At 39.8% G+C, this 16,060-nt stretch overlaps 1 protein-coding gene across 8 annotated transcripts in view; it reads left to right on the top strand.

The window, feature by feature from the left end:
- Window positions 1-7,572: 7,572 nt before the first annotated feature.
- LOC143221995 (cubilin) overlaps window positions 7,573-16,060 on the top strand; it is a 380,302-nt gene continuing 371,814 nt past the window's right edge. For 2 of the 8 annotated variants that reach the window (XM_076447785.1, XM_076447784.1), the window contains exon 1: window positions 7,573-9,802. The gene's annotated coding sequence lies outside the window, so the exon portion shown is untranslated. The remainder of the gene's footprint in view (window positions 9,803-16,060) is intronic. The other 6 variants (XM_076447783.1, XM_076447781.1, XM_076447777.1 and 3 more) reach the window with 5 other exon arrangements.

The raw sequence follows: 16,060 nt of genomic DNA, 5'->3' as shown, positions 1-16,060 counted from the left end.
TCGATCTAATGCCGGGCGACAAAAAGCGTTTGAAACTAGTTAAACTCGTTCTCCGTGAGCTGACCGAGTAAATTTATGCTGGCCACGTGCTTGATTCATCCCTAAAGTTACTTGCCCCGCGTCAGTTAATTCCACTCAACGGCGAAAGAGGAACGTGGACCGAAGAAGAGACACAAGAATGAGAATGTGCGGGAAAGCGAATCAGAGGCTGGCGGAACATACCCTATTTCAGGAACTCGACGAATATTCTGGTGTTGACTGTATCGATAAAAGAAACTCGTGACTAGTTGGAATGATCCGAGTTCGCGGATCTCTTTATACTATCTATCCTATTACTCGGTTATATCCTTCGTCACCGTTCCGCGGAGACCTTTCGTTCGAGACAAGAAAAGAGAATCATTAAAAGAGACAAGCACGAAGATTATACGAAACACTGAACGGAGAGATTGCTATGATATCGGACTGCCTGAATGATCATCTCTCTGTATCAATTGTAATCGCAGAACACTTGGCAGAACTGTACGTGTAAGAAACTTTACAACCAAGATCAGGGGTAGATAAACGTGTGCGGTGAAATCTCGCAGTGAGTCGTAAAAGGTAAAATTATTGAAGAGTTCTGGGGAAATTGTTAGCCAAAATGCGATATAATTTGATCACCTAGATACAAATCTGCACGGAATTCGATGACAGCATAATTGAAGGGGTGGATGGATAAAGGTGTCAAGTTTGTTTTCTGTAAAAGAGTTTTTAACAAAATATGTTGTCCTTTTTTTGTATTAGAGATTAACCATAACAATATATACATTTGTAATTGATTTGTGTTATAATCTTCATTCATCAAAAAAGGACAACATACCTCGCTAAAAACACTTTTCCAGAAAACAAACAATTTGTTACTTGACACCTTTATCCATCCACCCCTTCAATTAATTCAAGACATTTGTAGCTTGGCTGGTTGATAGCGATTGTCTGTAACACTAACCGTATCGACCATCAAAATTTATATTTTGTGCGATTTTTATTATAATGATGTACATACCGGAATAAAAAAGAGAAGTATGGAAGGAAATCTAAAACCGGTCATCTGATCGGCAGTGGTAGGTTTAGGTGTTAACAGTAAAATTTAACCAAAATAAAATCTAATATTTCTTGAATCGAATGAATATTTTCGAAATCCGGAAATATTGTTGTAGCATAATGATCTTGTCATAAACATGCAAAACGGTGGAATAATGTTTGAAACATTCATCTAAATATTTGTACGAGTTAAGTGTTAGAGAGATTCGATTCGGACGAAACAGAATTAGATTAGAAATTCCAATATACACCTGTCACTTTGTCGCTCGTGTACCAAAGGAATGTGTCGCACTGAAAGAAGATAATTAGCGGAAAGCGTGGCCGAGGCTCCAGCGTCTATAATCCGGTTGTAACTACCATGATCTTTGTAGCTAACAGATCCTTTCTTTGTGATCAGAAAAGAAACGTCGAGAATCGGTGATTGGGCTACGAATCCAATCGGACCGGAACTGTAGTTTCCATGTTTCGAGCGAGAGAGGCTGAGTAATTACAGCATCTATAGAATTATGTTAAAAAAGATCGAGGAATCATGCGCCGCGACTCGATAGAAAGCATTCCGCGGCATCCTCGGGTAAGCAACGAGCAGAGTTTCCGAAGGGAAACAAATAATTTTTCCGATTATTGCCGAATAAAAGGGGAATCGTGGCGGATACGGTGGTCCGGCCACCGAAGTTTTGAAACAAATAACGAGAAGTTCAGGAACGATTTAGAGGCTGTTTGGGAATTTATGAAGCTCGTAAGGTACTGATGAATTTCATGAAGGAGTGGGGAACGTTCCTGGCCACCCCGGTACTGAAGTTCCTCTCGCAAAGCATACTCAATCTCCAATTCATTTCGGCGTAAGTTCATTCAGCTGGCACAATTTCAGATCTGCAGATCAAATACGGTCCGCTTTCTCGTGCTCCATATTTTCGCGAGGCAGCAACGAGACATTGTGACGCAATCGTTGCCACGATTTCATGGTTATTTAAACATTCCGTTCTCGGATGGAACAGTAATCATCCGGTGATCGAAATCCCGTTAATTTTCAAAGTTTCCTTCGGCTTGACCATCGACGGGAATACAGATAACTTTTTTAAAAATGTTCGTCGAACTAGTTAGCTCTCGTGGAGTGGAAAATTGATGTTCAATCAGCCCGAGAAATTCAGTCATAGTACCCAATTTGGAAATTCAGAACTCCCCTCGACGGCCGATTAAAGTACCACCACTAGAAATAGTTTCATTACAATCGCATCAGTACATTCACCGTGCAATAATGTCGGAACACCGAGAGAAAACTTTTACGAAGGTATGCTTACCGAACGTGTGCTATTCCAGCCTGGTATGCGTGGTCGCTTGAAAACGTTCCGATTGATTATTACAATTATTCCGAACCGTGTAATTGCTTCAGACGATGGAATTCGTTTTTCGCTATTCGGAAATGATCGTTCAATTTAGCCACCAATTGATTAAGAACTTCGCCGCGCCGCGCCGCGCCGCACAGTGTCCCGAACCATGGACAAAAATCACTGCTTCATATCGATTTAAAACTATGTTCATACTGTCAAAATGTCCAAATAAATCATTTATTGAAAAAAAAATTAAAAAAATTCTGTAGGAAATTAGTTACAAGCGAATCTGTAAGCGAATATTAGGAAGATCAAATAGTACGTCAGTTCATAGCGTAACTTGTTTACGTTGTCTTATGAACAAAAGACGTTTGTAAGGAATAATCTTTTTAGAAAATGATGGCTAAGGGTTGGCTAATTGTAATTCATCTTCAAAAAATTTTTAATACTTATATGCAATATAATAATTAACCTTAAATGAAACCATTCAGCTTTATTGGTTTCCCTAATCTTTAGAATGATTGTGTCGTATTAGTAAGATAGTATATTTTGATATGATATAAGTTTTAATTGCTACTACTTGCAATGATCAGAGTTATTTAACAAAATATGTAGCAAGAACCGGTCAGCAAGCGAGTACGCGGATATCCAATATCCACTTGTAGAAATATGAGATTTGACTACGGTTATTGAATAAATAAAAAAATTTTGATATTACATAAATTACAGATACGATTAAATAAATAAAAATTAATGTCCTAGCAATCATTGACAATTATCGACAAGAAGGTAATAAACCCTCCGATCTCGCTGATTTTTTAATATGTTGTCCAGGTGATCACGCCGAATAATGTTGTACATGTTTTACTCGGCGGTAGTTGTTTATAAAAGAAATTATTAACAAAAAAAGAGTAATCTACTTTGTATATATTTTAAGAACACGTTTCACATTTTTTTCTAAGCAGTTACTCGTAAGCTTTGATTAAGTATGATTACACATTTGTTTATAAAAGCGAAGTATGATTGAAGTATGTTTAGTTCAGAGCGAACAGTCCTATCTTTAGTTAGTTGCGGCAAGCATAGCAGAAGAAGAGTGTTTGTGTGTCGAGGAGGCGAATTTTATAAGAGTTTAAAACAAAGTTTCAGTTTCGGAAGAATTGAACTGAGAATTATCTACTGAAAACCAGCAATAAAACAAAATTCTGTTTATTATAAATATCGTTTATCAATGTTTAAATAAATGGCTATATTTATAATAATATCATATTGAGATTGCTTGCAATATAAATAAAAAAACCCACTTTGTTTAATGTCTCTATCATAAACGGAACAAAAGTTATTGAATTTTGTCCAAAAAACAGGCATTTCGGGATTCCCGAATCGGGACACTGTGCGCCGGTTCAAAAAATTAAATCTGAATTATTAAAACTTTAAAATACATGAAGCTAACGTTAACGTTAAGAAGATGCCAACTATATGTACTATATTATATATTAGTTGCTATACTAATACTAATTTTCGAAAATTAAAGTTTTACCTTCAGATCAAGGTCAAGGTCATGTTATTATACATATCTGAATGTATTTTTCGATCAGTTACCCGATGCAATAAAATAAAAATGTAGTTATGTATCAAAAAACATCGATGACCTTGGTAACTCCGAAAAAATGACCTTCGGAAAAAAATATTCTTGCCAGATATTTGGTCCATTGTCACCATGCACATTACATACAAATAACATAACAAATATTTTTTGCATCACAATAACCTGAAGAGATATATAGGCGTCCTTATTTAAACGGATCTCCCTGTAAAGAGTGTTTCATAAGTTTTCAACCTTCTCCAGTGCATTCTGAAGTGAATCATCAAAAGAATTATACATTGTACAGTGTGCAGTTTGCAGGAGACAACATAAATATTATGCTGAACTAATTCCAAGGGAGAGAACGAATACGTCGTTCATATCTTTATATTCGTTTCAAGTTTTTCTTCTGCATTGGTGTCGTTTGCAGAAACACTTGTGGAACATTTTGCGTATTAATATGTACAATGTAAAAATTAATCTCCTGACCAAACTAGACGGTGGGTTACGTGAAAACTTCCGTCGTCTGTTCGGCGCACTATTTTGTGACAAATGTGCAACGGCGCAGCGCTCCGCCGAGACCGCGAGCGCGCTCGCAGCAGATCGCGCACGCGAAAACAATCTGAATAATGCAACAGTTACGTTTCTTCGGAAGCAATTTCGAAGTAACGGCCCTTAACAATCTCGAAATAATGGCCGGGGCCGAAATAAATGTCCGAACCGGTGCGGCGCGGCGGCTCGGGGTTAGAGCACGCGATCGAGGGAAGGATATGATTGCGATATAGTTCGATACGGCGAAACGGATGGAACGGAATGCTGAAATAAGAAAAATCTTTTGATTCCTTGGGCGGTGAATAGCGCCGGCGCAATTGAATTTATTTCGGTGCTGGAATTTCGCCGCGGCGACGACGGCGACGACGCGACGCTGCGAATTAAAGCTGGATAAGTCGTTTGGTAGCCTCGTCGAAAGTTCAATTTTTCCGAGTGGAAAGTTTGGTGACTTTTTCTCGGAATTCATTTTTTTTTTTGTAGAGAAGTAGTGCTGCGTTTATCGAACGAGTATGGGACTGTCGTAAAGGTTGGGACACGTTTCGTTTTGTAGCTATAAAATTTCATTGGATGAGAATTACGCAGAAAATATATACCGTTAAAAAGGTATAGTTGTCAGCTACATTTTCGCTGCAAAAAGTACGATAACACCGTTAACGGATAAAATGATATGGCCAATTTTCTGAAGGCAATGTGTTCTCGGCAAAAGAAAATTAAATATATTTAAGCAAACAGGGTTGAAAAATTTTCAGTTGAAAACGAATCAACAAGAAACACAGTAAAACTTTTTACAGCTTGTTGCAGCTACACTAACACGACTTGTTGCTTCTAATGCTCATGAAAAGTTTGTTTATAAACAGAAATTATGTTGACAAAAAGCACTGTCCCAGCTTCTACGGTGTCCTAATCTTTACGACCTTCTGTTAATCGTGCAGAAAAATTTTGTCATTACATTTTGCACCAAGAATGTACCTTTACAATAGTTCCTTACGGATAATAAATTTTTAAATGTTTCCGGCGCAACGGTTCGATCGGTTCCTTACGGAGATACAAACAAATTCGAGTTGTACTGGTAAAATGAAAATAGTAAGTATACCCTACATGCATGGACGATTATACGCGTGGTTTCTGTGTTTTTGGGACACAATGTACAGCGCCGAGTGTGTGCGTGTTCTAAACGCGTTCGCGTCGCAATAAGTACGACGATTGTGCCGATGCGATGCGATGCGGCGAGGAGAGGCGCGAATCGCTCGAGGAAATTAAAACTTGTGCAATTCGGCGGGATCCCTGGGCAGGTCTGTCGAGGTTTATCAGCCGCGGGCTCAATGCATCCGGGCAGCGAGATAAAACAAAGTCTGGACAGTGAATAAAGGGGTGGGAACGGAGGATACGGGGCTGTAAAGGAAAGAGACCGCTTGCAACGGTATAAACACGTAGCCGGGCGTGTGTACGCGCGGAAAAAAGACGCGATAACGTGTTGATAGAGAGACTGAGCAGGTAGGTATGTATGTAAATGCGCGAATGCACAGAGGAAAGTGGTTTACTCTCAGCCCCGGCAAATAATAGTGGTGGGAACGAGGAGGCCTAGTTAAGCCGCAGTGTGAGCATTCTCCAGGGTAATTTTAATTCCCGACCAGGTTATTACCGTCGGCGCATTCATATTGCCGGCATTACTCCCGGCGAACCCCGGAGTTTTGATCATCCTTCGTCGTCGATAAGAGAAAAATGTACCGTGCACCGACCCGGTCTCGAAGGGATGCTTCATTAACGCGCCTGTTTACAAGACACGGCTGATGCGCGTGGGCTATGCTCGATTTATCAATTTAACGACCTGATTTTTCACTCGCTCTTTCATCTGAAAGCTCCCGCAACTTTGGAATCATCGTTCACTGCATTCATGCAGCGGGAGGAAGATGATCTCCTTGTCGTTAAATGTTCTACGCGTGATCGTTAGATTTCGAATACCAACTCCAATGAAAAAATTGAAGGTGACCTACAATTATAAAACAAAAATTACAGAAACAGTACCACTTTTTTGTAAGGTTCACTATTTGCAAGAAAAACGCCTAGTATTAGCACGATCATCCTGTATGTCATGTACCATGTTCATCATTTTCATTTTTGCGATGTATCGCACTGATTGTAATTACGCACGCACGCACGCACGCACACAATAAAAATTCTATATATATATATTCGGAAGAAAAAAATTCCGGAGTGAAATTTCGCTCTGGACATACGTACCAGATCGCCTAGGTTAATTCTTCGCTTTAGTATTTGATTTGCAAATGGTCCACTGGAATCGCAGTAGTTCGAGCAAATTTTCATCGTACGATCCCCCACACATCTGCAAAGCTCCAAGAAACTACAATACTTCTTCCAGGAGCATAAAGCCCTTTCGAACCATAGCGGGAACAACTTGCCGTTCCGAGGAGCTATTTCCAAGCGAAAGAAAAGAACTCAACAAACTCGGATACTTGATTCCTACGGAATCGACATCGACGGACCGAGCTCGTCCTAATTTTTCCTGAAAAGACGGGCGGGCTGTGAATAGGCGCAAGTATCTGGTGCGTGAAGGAACCGTCGAGACGCGGAATCGGGGGAGAAAGGAACTGGGGATGAGGCTAGAGACAATGAATCGTCACGGTTGTCTCTGAGAAAGAGCGAAGGGGTTGAGAAACGCCGGCGCGTTTTACACGGCGAAAAAAAAAGAACAGAAAAAAGAAGTGTTCCTGAATCGAGTCCGGCGGGCCTGTAATCCGTGAAAACCGCAAGACGACGATGTGGTAAAACGAGAAATTTTGCGTTGTCCTGCCGGCTGGACGTAACCGTACTTACGCGGATATGAATTAGGATAGGGCAGAGTCCGCACACAAAAGCCGTGGCGCTTGCGCTGAAAGCGTCTGAAACGGGGAAGGGGTTGGACGAGGATGGTGTAGCGGTCGTCGAAAGAGGGGTAGAAGCTGAGCAAGGCCAACCGGCGTGGGAGGACCGGGGAGGAGGGGGTTTTACGAAGCTTCTGCGGGAAACGGAGAATCTGCGGGAGTCAGTGCAATCCGCGTCGCGACGCCCTTCGTTCTCACGATCCGCACTTACCGCTGCGCGCGGGATCGAGGGCGCACGAGTGACGGGACGATCAGGACTCGATCCGTGTGTTGTCACTCTCGTTCGCGTGCCAGGCTTACATCTGCTTCACCTCTCCAGTGCGTAAAACCTACCCTAAAAAAGACAAAGCATCACCGAATTAAATAATTCTTTTTAAATCTCATCCGGAGACTCTCTAAGTGTAAAGAGTGTTAATCCGGTGATAATCGCGATTTTGCGACCTCGTGTGTTTCAACGGAGAAACAGCGTTCGTGAATTACTCGAAAAATATTATTGCCAGATTTTGAACGTTTCTGCTGTAAGAATTTTGAGCGTCTTTTACAGATACCGTTTCACCAATACACGTACAAAACGACGCGTCGGCTCGTTCAATCGTCAGTTTCTCCCTAACATCTCATTAATAATATTACATTAGTACCAACGTTTGCACGTCTTATACTTTTTCCCCTCTGTTCACAAAGCTGTGCCGATTACGAGTGCGCTATAGTAACGTGTCGTCACGTTCACTTTTGCCTTGGAACTTCATTGATCGTTCCAAATACGAGGTCATTACAGTTTTTTTTTTCTCGCAACCACCTGCATTTTCGGCGCGCCCGACACACCCTAGGGTACTTGCAGAATTGAATATTATGCATACGTGATTTTTATGATGGCGCCAGGTCGCTACCACGCTCTGACACGATCGCACCGGTCCTTCGTGGGCTGTTTCGCGAAGGTCATTGCCATTGTGAGAGACTCGGCAAACTATCCTCGAATATTTCGGGTTATTTCGAACACGATTTTCTTTATTTCTGTGCGGCAATTTTCGGTGATATTTTTTCATTGTGGATTGTTTGGAAAGTGTCATTGTGCCATTGGAAAGATATCGGTGCACAAATCTAGTAACTCGTAAAATCATTTTGTTTGTACGTGAGTTGTAAAAGTTGAGCTGTTGTTATTATCCTGTTCGCTTTTATGGGGAACTGTTTTATAGTTGCCAGACCTATGAAGGAAATGTTCGTAGCGAATTCTGACACACAGTTTCCTTGAATATTCAACATTTATTGATGGATGTTCAACTTATTCTTAATAAATTCTCTAACAAAATTACTCTAACGCAGAATTGTTTCTGTGGGAATTACACGTTTTCGTTTCGACACGGCGAGTTCGGGATATTTGTTGCGAAAAGGAAGCGTACCCGGTCAGTACTCGTTTTTGCCGTTCCGTTCTTTTATTTGCCGTGTTCGTTGTTCGTCCATATTCTATCAGTTTTGTTGATTTTCCCGCAAGTTTCACCGCGAGTTCATCCTTTCAGCTCCCTCCGATCACGTCGAAGTTTCAAGCTGAAATGCTGATCGCAGGTTGATCCAGACAATAGTAACGATCGAGAGGTTCTGCACCGATCGTTGCTTATCGAAAGTTCAGGGTTGAAAGTTAGTTTCCGGCTCGCGTCCCACGCAAAATTTCGACCTTTTTCCCGAAGCGGTTGGTAGATACTGGAACGCGCGAATTGCGGAGCGAAATGCGAACCAATTACGGAGCGGCCCGCGCTGTTTCGGCATAATATTTATTCCGTCGGGATCCGCGCGTCGGCCGGCGGTTTATTCGGCGGTTCGATGGGCGGAGAGGGATGGCAGACACATAATTACGGCGTTGAAAATCTGCCTCGTTAAATGATTTTTAATCGCGCCACATTAAATGGAGTGCATCAAAATTACATGAATATTTACACCCGGTTCGGCCCTGCCCGAACCCGGCGCGGCGAAATTGCGTTTTAAGTGATTCGTCGACACCCGCCGAATGAAAATTGCATATTAAATATCCGTATAGTACTAGCTAATTTGCGTAAGTAAACCGTGTAACGATCAATTAATTAACAATAACTATCCGAAGCTAACGGCTCTATGCGAGGACCTCCGAAGTCGGTGCGCACTCGTTAAAAGCGCTCGGACGCGGACAAAATTAAAAAAATCGTTTCACGGAACTCTGTAAGACCGGAAGGCGATGGTTCAGTCGCCGAAACAGCCTGTGTCCTGCGAAAACACACTGCCAGGACGGTGATACAACGTTGGGGGAATGTGTGCTTCCGGAACATCCTCAGCGTGATTAGATAATGTGTGGAAACTCTCGTTAACGTCACGTGTCGGCTATCTCAATGGTTACACCAACGGACAGTGTCTCGGTGAGTACTTGGAACAATCTGTCAATTGATCTGCAACGTTGTTATAGTAATGATCCATAAGTTTCCTCAGATTTCCGTCAACTTGTGTTCAGCCGCGAGATTTTCGTCGCGATGTTTATTCGTAGCGATTATGAATGCATACATTAAATAATTGGATGATGTGGTATCAAGTTGGGCAAAAATTTAATCGACGATTGACGAATAAATTTTTACTTCAATCGTTAATCGCAATTAACAATGAAACTCCTACTTCAGTCGTTAAATGCGGCTAACTATTACATTCTCTTCAATTGTAATTGTCAATCGGATAATTGATTAATGATCAACTGCTGAAATTTTGAAATGTAATACGGAATCAAAACTGTATGCATACTGGAAAAAATGTAAATTGAGTTTTTGTTGAGATATATTTCTGTCAATTCTCCTTATTACAATTTATGGATAGACCGTGTGGCGATAACTTCAACAATTGATTAAATCAGTCTCCGATTTTTCGATGATTTCTATTTTTAATCAACGATTGACGATTAACTTCATCTAATCGATTGAATCAATCGTCGATTTTTCAATGATTACCTTTCTTAATCGTACACATCAAATCAGTCTTGATTACAATTTTAATTGATTAATGCCCAACTGTGTGTGGTATACTGAAGATTGGCGAGCATGATTTAATATGTTTTACTCTGTTCGTTTATCATTGTATTAGACACTTTGTATAGTAGCTCTACATAGTATTTATTCACGCCCTTGTTGACTCGTCTCTAGTTTTGATTACGGCACATGTTCTCCAACCATGTAGATACGCACGTCCGAGTTGTAACATGTGCAATTGCCAAACAACTGCGAAACATTCCCACTAAATATCGAACGCACCATTCCGAATTAGTGAAACTCCGAATTAACAAAATTCTGAATTGAAGCTTTGATAATGTACAACCAGTAACAAGGAATTTCTTGTTTCTAAATGATTTGTGGCTTTTTAGTGTACATACATAGTAGTTTCTCATAGGATTCATCGCACAAGATTACTGCTATTATACATGTATGTAATACCTAGACTGTGGATCTTTATGCAAAATAAAAATCTTTTCCATCGATTGCAAGAAATAGAAACCAAATTGAACTTTCTGAATAATTTCAAAAGAGGAGAAATCATATATCGACATCTTCAATTTTTAAAATTTTCCAACTGCTTTGTATTTCATCTACTCAATTTTCCTATAAATGCATAAAGAATTAAAAATCCGCAGTCTAAGAATAACTAGACAACGGATCTTTATGCAAGCTAACAATTATTTACCTGAATTGCAACAAACTGGAGTGAAATGGAAATTTATTTTCTTTCTTAATATGTTTAACAAGTTGAAAATAATATAACAATATTTTTAAATTCTTCTAATATTTTTACCGTTTCAAATTGCACCTACTCACTTTTGCCATAAATGCATAAAATCCATAGTCTAGGAATACAGACTTAATTTATTTCTGTTTTTTCAAGAGGTAACTAATATTCTCCAAATATCTTCCTGCATTCGTATAAATTCTTCGTTGGAAACATTTAAAAAATTAGAAATAGCTGAAATGGTACACATTTATTTGTTACGAATATTTAGCTTTTATTTGAAAGTTAAATGGGACGGACAATATCGAATTCATATATTTTTTGTTTTTTTTTTTTTATATCGGAGTCGCAGATACAATGCATAATGTAAAAATTGCGGGTTATATTGAAAATACAAGGATTTTTATTTGTTTATGAAACAAGCGTTATCTGCATTTCTGAGGAATATATTAAAATATTGTTCCAACGAGACCGTGTGTGTCGATGGACATTCACGCGAAATAAAAACTGAAAATAACATTTCTTGTGTCAACATATAATAGAATTTCGTGGCTATATTTCGTTACGGAGACCGGACACTTCTGTTGCGAACTGTATCCGGTTATACTTACATATTGTGACAACGTGTCCACAGCCGAAACTGTAAATTACTATGCCTTTACTTACTGAGGACACCTTGCGGTAGTATTACAGGCTTGTAGGCAGATTCCCGCCAAACTGTCATAGAACTTGCTGAATAACTTAGCTCAGTATTGTGACAGTTTGCGGGCTTTTGAGGGTGTTTCAAAACGCCGAAATACTTGAAAAGTATGCTCTCCGAGAACTTACCGGGAACAAGAAAGTTCGACGACATTAAAAATCTTTGTTACAGATTTAGGACGCCAAGTGGGCCATAAATTGAGCCACATCGTGATTATATAATTCTCTTCGACTTTCCACTAGTATTCAACATTTAAAGTATCTTCATGATACGTAAGTAGACAGCGGATCTTTATGCAAAATAAAAATTTTCGGTAATTATACAGAAAAGTACTGCCCACTCCGATTTTGATGAAATTTAAATATGTTATGCAGCAACACATTCTGAACAGCTTTTTCCTTTTCCAATATAGGGGGGTCGCTTTTAGTTTTCGAGATATTTGCAAAAAACTATCGCGAATACTGTACTGAATTTTTCGTATTCCTGCACGCTGCGCTGCAACGTAAGTCTGTTTCGGTGCGACGTTTGTATACATTTTGACGCTGTAGAGATAAGAGAGAAAACAGGGGGGGGCGGAAAAGGCCAGCCTGACACCACACTGTTTCTAAATTATACTCTAGATTCTTACGTATTTTCACGTGCTGATTACGAATATGATATTGAAAATATGCGCAAATGTTAATTTCTTAACGGAAACCTTCTTTTTAGAAACACTGGGTGCGTGTTAAGCACTGGGTGGGTGTGTGTGGTGTCAGGCCGGCTCTTTCCACCCTCCCGTTTTCTACCTCATCTCTACAGAGTCAAAATGTAAACAAACGCCGCACCGAAACAGGTTTACGTTGCAGCGGAGCGTGCAGGAATACGAAAAATTCAATACAGTATTCGCGATAGTTTTTTGGAAATATCTCGAAAACTAAAAGCGACCCCCTATATTGGAAAAAGAAAAAGTTGTTCAAAATGTCAATATCTATAACATATTTAAATTTTATCAGAATCGGAGTGGGCAGTATTTTTCTGTATAATTACCAAATTGTCTACCTGAATTGCAACAAACTAAAGTGAAACAGAAATTAATTTTCTTTCTTGATATGTTAAATAGATTGAAAATATTGTGTGTGTGTGTGTAACAGTACTTTCGAACTCTTCTTAAAATTTACAATACCGCAGGAGAACGTCGGAACACATTGCTGTCTTATATTTAACTGCTAACAGAAACAAGAACTAGTTTTATCGGGTTTCATGCGCATGAAAGAGAACAAACAATTTTCTTTATGAAAAATTCGAACGGCCAAAAAACTGGAGCAAATTCCATTAAACATGAAATTTCGCTGCGGTTTGAACATTGTCAGGTGCATAAACGTTGGCAGTGTATACGTGGAGCGTATAAAATAATATAAATTCGTCGTGAGGTGATTTCTCATGCGTACTGTGTACCCTTTTCTCGAAAGAAGAAATACGATGGAAAAACCCGAAAAAAATTTCGTTTATGACTGAACATTTCATGAATGGGACACGAGGATTACGGGAACAGGATCGTCATGCGTCACAGGATTTAAAGTCGGATTCACATGGCATAGAAAGGGTACGTTGAAGAGCCAGTCCCGATTAACGCGAAATACATAGTCCGGGGTGTGTCGCGCGCGGCGGGCTTTAATTTTCCTTCGTCGCCTTAATTCACCGCGGTAATTCGCGTTCATACTTTATCCAGTTAAAGGAGCGCATCCGCGAGTGCGCGGGCAAATTGTCCGTAAGATTTCAACGGTATTCCAACGGGCGATCTCTCCCGGGGATTCTTAACGGAATTTTCCGCGGGTAATCACGCGTCGTAAGTTCTCATCTTCGAGCGACAAGTTTAAAAGTTTCACGGGAGCAACAGGGGACCCAGTCGATTTCCGGGCGCCGTGCGGGAAAGTAAAAATTAATAAAACGGGCCAAGCAGCTGGGAGAACGATGTAACGAGCTGATACGGAGAAGGGAGAAACGGTGGGAAGGGTTGGACAATTCCCGCTCGCCGTTCATTTCGAACGATAATAATCTCGCGTATTGATCCGATTAGTTTGATCAATGCAACCTGAAGCGCCTGGAACGGCGTGGCGCGAAGGTTCGCTCGTTAATTACTTGCGGTCACCTCATTCGCCAGTGGGTTACGAATCATTTTACTATATTATACCGCGTTGTGCTGGTATTACTCAATCTTTATCGTCACCATCTTGATTTTTCATTCGTGGACAGCCTGTGAGTAATTTAATTTTGAAGCTGTTTGGTATAAAAGAAATTAAATCTGCGTTCTTTCAACATCACATTCAATATATGTATTGAAAGAAATGTATTGTATTCTTCAAAACATTGGCTTCTGAACAAACAATAACCGCAACAAACGCTTTTCACCAGCTTTTTCGGCACTGATACCGACGTTTCGTGCGGCGTTTGTGTTAACCATTACGAGGCTGGTTAGTGCGTGGACAGTTAGTTAGTATCCGCACGGTACTGGAAATTCTCGAAAAATAGAATGTAAACGTCATCAATGGAAATAATTCCCGGCGTTTTATAAATCCGTAGAATTCCGCAATCTACTCGTGTAGATTGAACGGTCCACAGGATTAAAGTTTTTGCTTCTCTGTAAATCCAACTGTTATGCACACAGTACACGCTACATTATCACCTGGAAATGTCGAGTCACTTTTCCGAGTGAATGAGGCAAAGATACGTCTATTGAGCGACCAAAAAATTTTGTTCGGATCTACGAACTAGAATAATCTGTAGATTTGTCAATTGTAGTAACGCGTTGCATATTTCATTGTAATAAATAGATCCGGCGAATGAACTTTGCGAAGGATTAAAGTTTTACGGTTATTGATGGAAAACAGTTGCAACCAGCCGTAAAAAGTTCGCGCCCGTTTACACGTGGGATTACACGCGTTTAAGAGGATTCCAAGAGCCAATAAAATCCGTTCCGCCCTATAAATCGTTGTCATATAGCCTTCTATTTGCAGAAGTTCTACAAATTCTTTCTGCGAACGATCTCTTGCATTACGCGCGTATATGCTGTCATTGTCTTCGGTGAAGAACGGTTTGCGTTTCTGCTTAGTCTACGCCGAGGAGATGTTTAAATTCACGCGAGATAACTTAAAACAGAGAAAGAACAACAGTTGAATAACCGTACTACGGATTCTTGTGCAAATTCTGGTTTATATAAATTATTTTACAAAGCAACATTGTCCAACACTGTTTCTTCCTGATCAACTATGCAGAATTTTAAGGAGTTGCGGATGAAAGGGACGACGCAGGGACACCGGACGACAATAGTCAGACATCATGTAGAATGTCACACTGTTACAATGTATAATTTAAAGAGACGAATATCAATGTTTATGTACAATTTCTAGACATATTGCAACGAAATTAAATACAGTGGTCGAAATTTCTATAAAGTCATCTTCTTTTTCATAGATATTTTAAAAATATCACCATTTTTGTTGATTTATCGTATCTGGTCTTGTGCCTTGTAGACACTCGGATAGAGGGACTGCGTACTCTAGACCGCTATGTTTACTATTTAAGTTTTTTAAAATTTTTTTCTGTGTGGGGGGTGCAGAACACAAGTGCGAAGTTTCTATAAAGTCACTTAGTGTTTCTCTGTATTCTGAGCAGAGAACTACGGAAAACTGCGAATATTCTAAAAGTATTAGTTTTAGAACTCACAGAAATCCTGTTTGTTATAATTTGATTCGCGTGTATGAGAATGCCGAGAGGAAAAGTACTAACAAGTGAAGAAAAAGCATCAATCGATGCTTATAAAGATATGGGCTGCTCTAATCGCGCAGTTGCTAAGAAAACTAATCGGTCATATACTGTGATTAAGAATTATATCAATTTAAAAATCATCTTAAAGGTAGTAATAAAAAATAGTCAAAGGGACAACATTCAATATTAATGAGGTCTGCAGCTAAGGAGAGGAAAAATGCAGCACAATTTCGAGCTGAATTGGAGCTCCCAGTAACAACAAGCCGTATGCAACAACTTTTAAATTCATCTGGACAAAAATACAACGTAAACCAGGCCTTAAAGAAGTACATAAACCGGTCCGTATTGATTTCGCACGGGCACAAAACACAGTGACTTTATAGAAATTTCGGCCATTGTACAATGAACTTCGAAGTTATACGAATGAGTGAGACTCGTGACTAAGATTTCATGCAGAGTCTACTAAATA

Source organism: Lasioglossum baleicum, chromosome 3 (genome assembly GCF_051020765.1).
Source record: "Lasioglossum baleicum chromosome 3, iyLasBale1, whole genome shotgun sequence".
In the NCBI taxonomy this organism is placed as follows: Eukaryota; Metazoa; Arthropoda; class Insecta; order Hymenoptera; family Halictidae; genus Lasioglossum; species Lasioglossum baleicum.
Note: the sequence above shows the minus strand (reverse complement) of the source record. Positions and strands in the feature narration are given on the sequence as shown.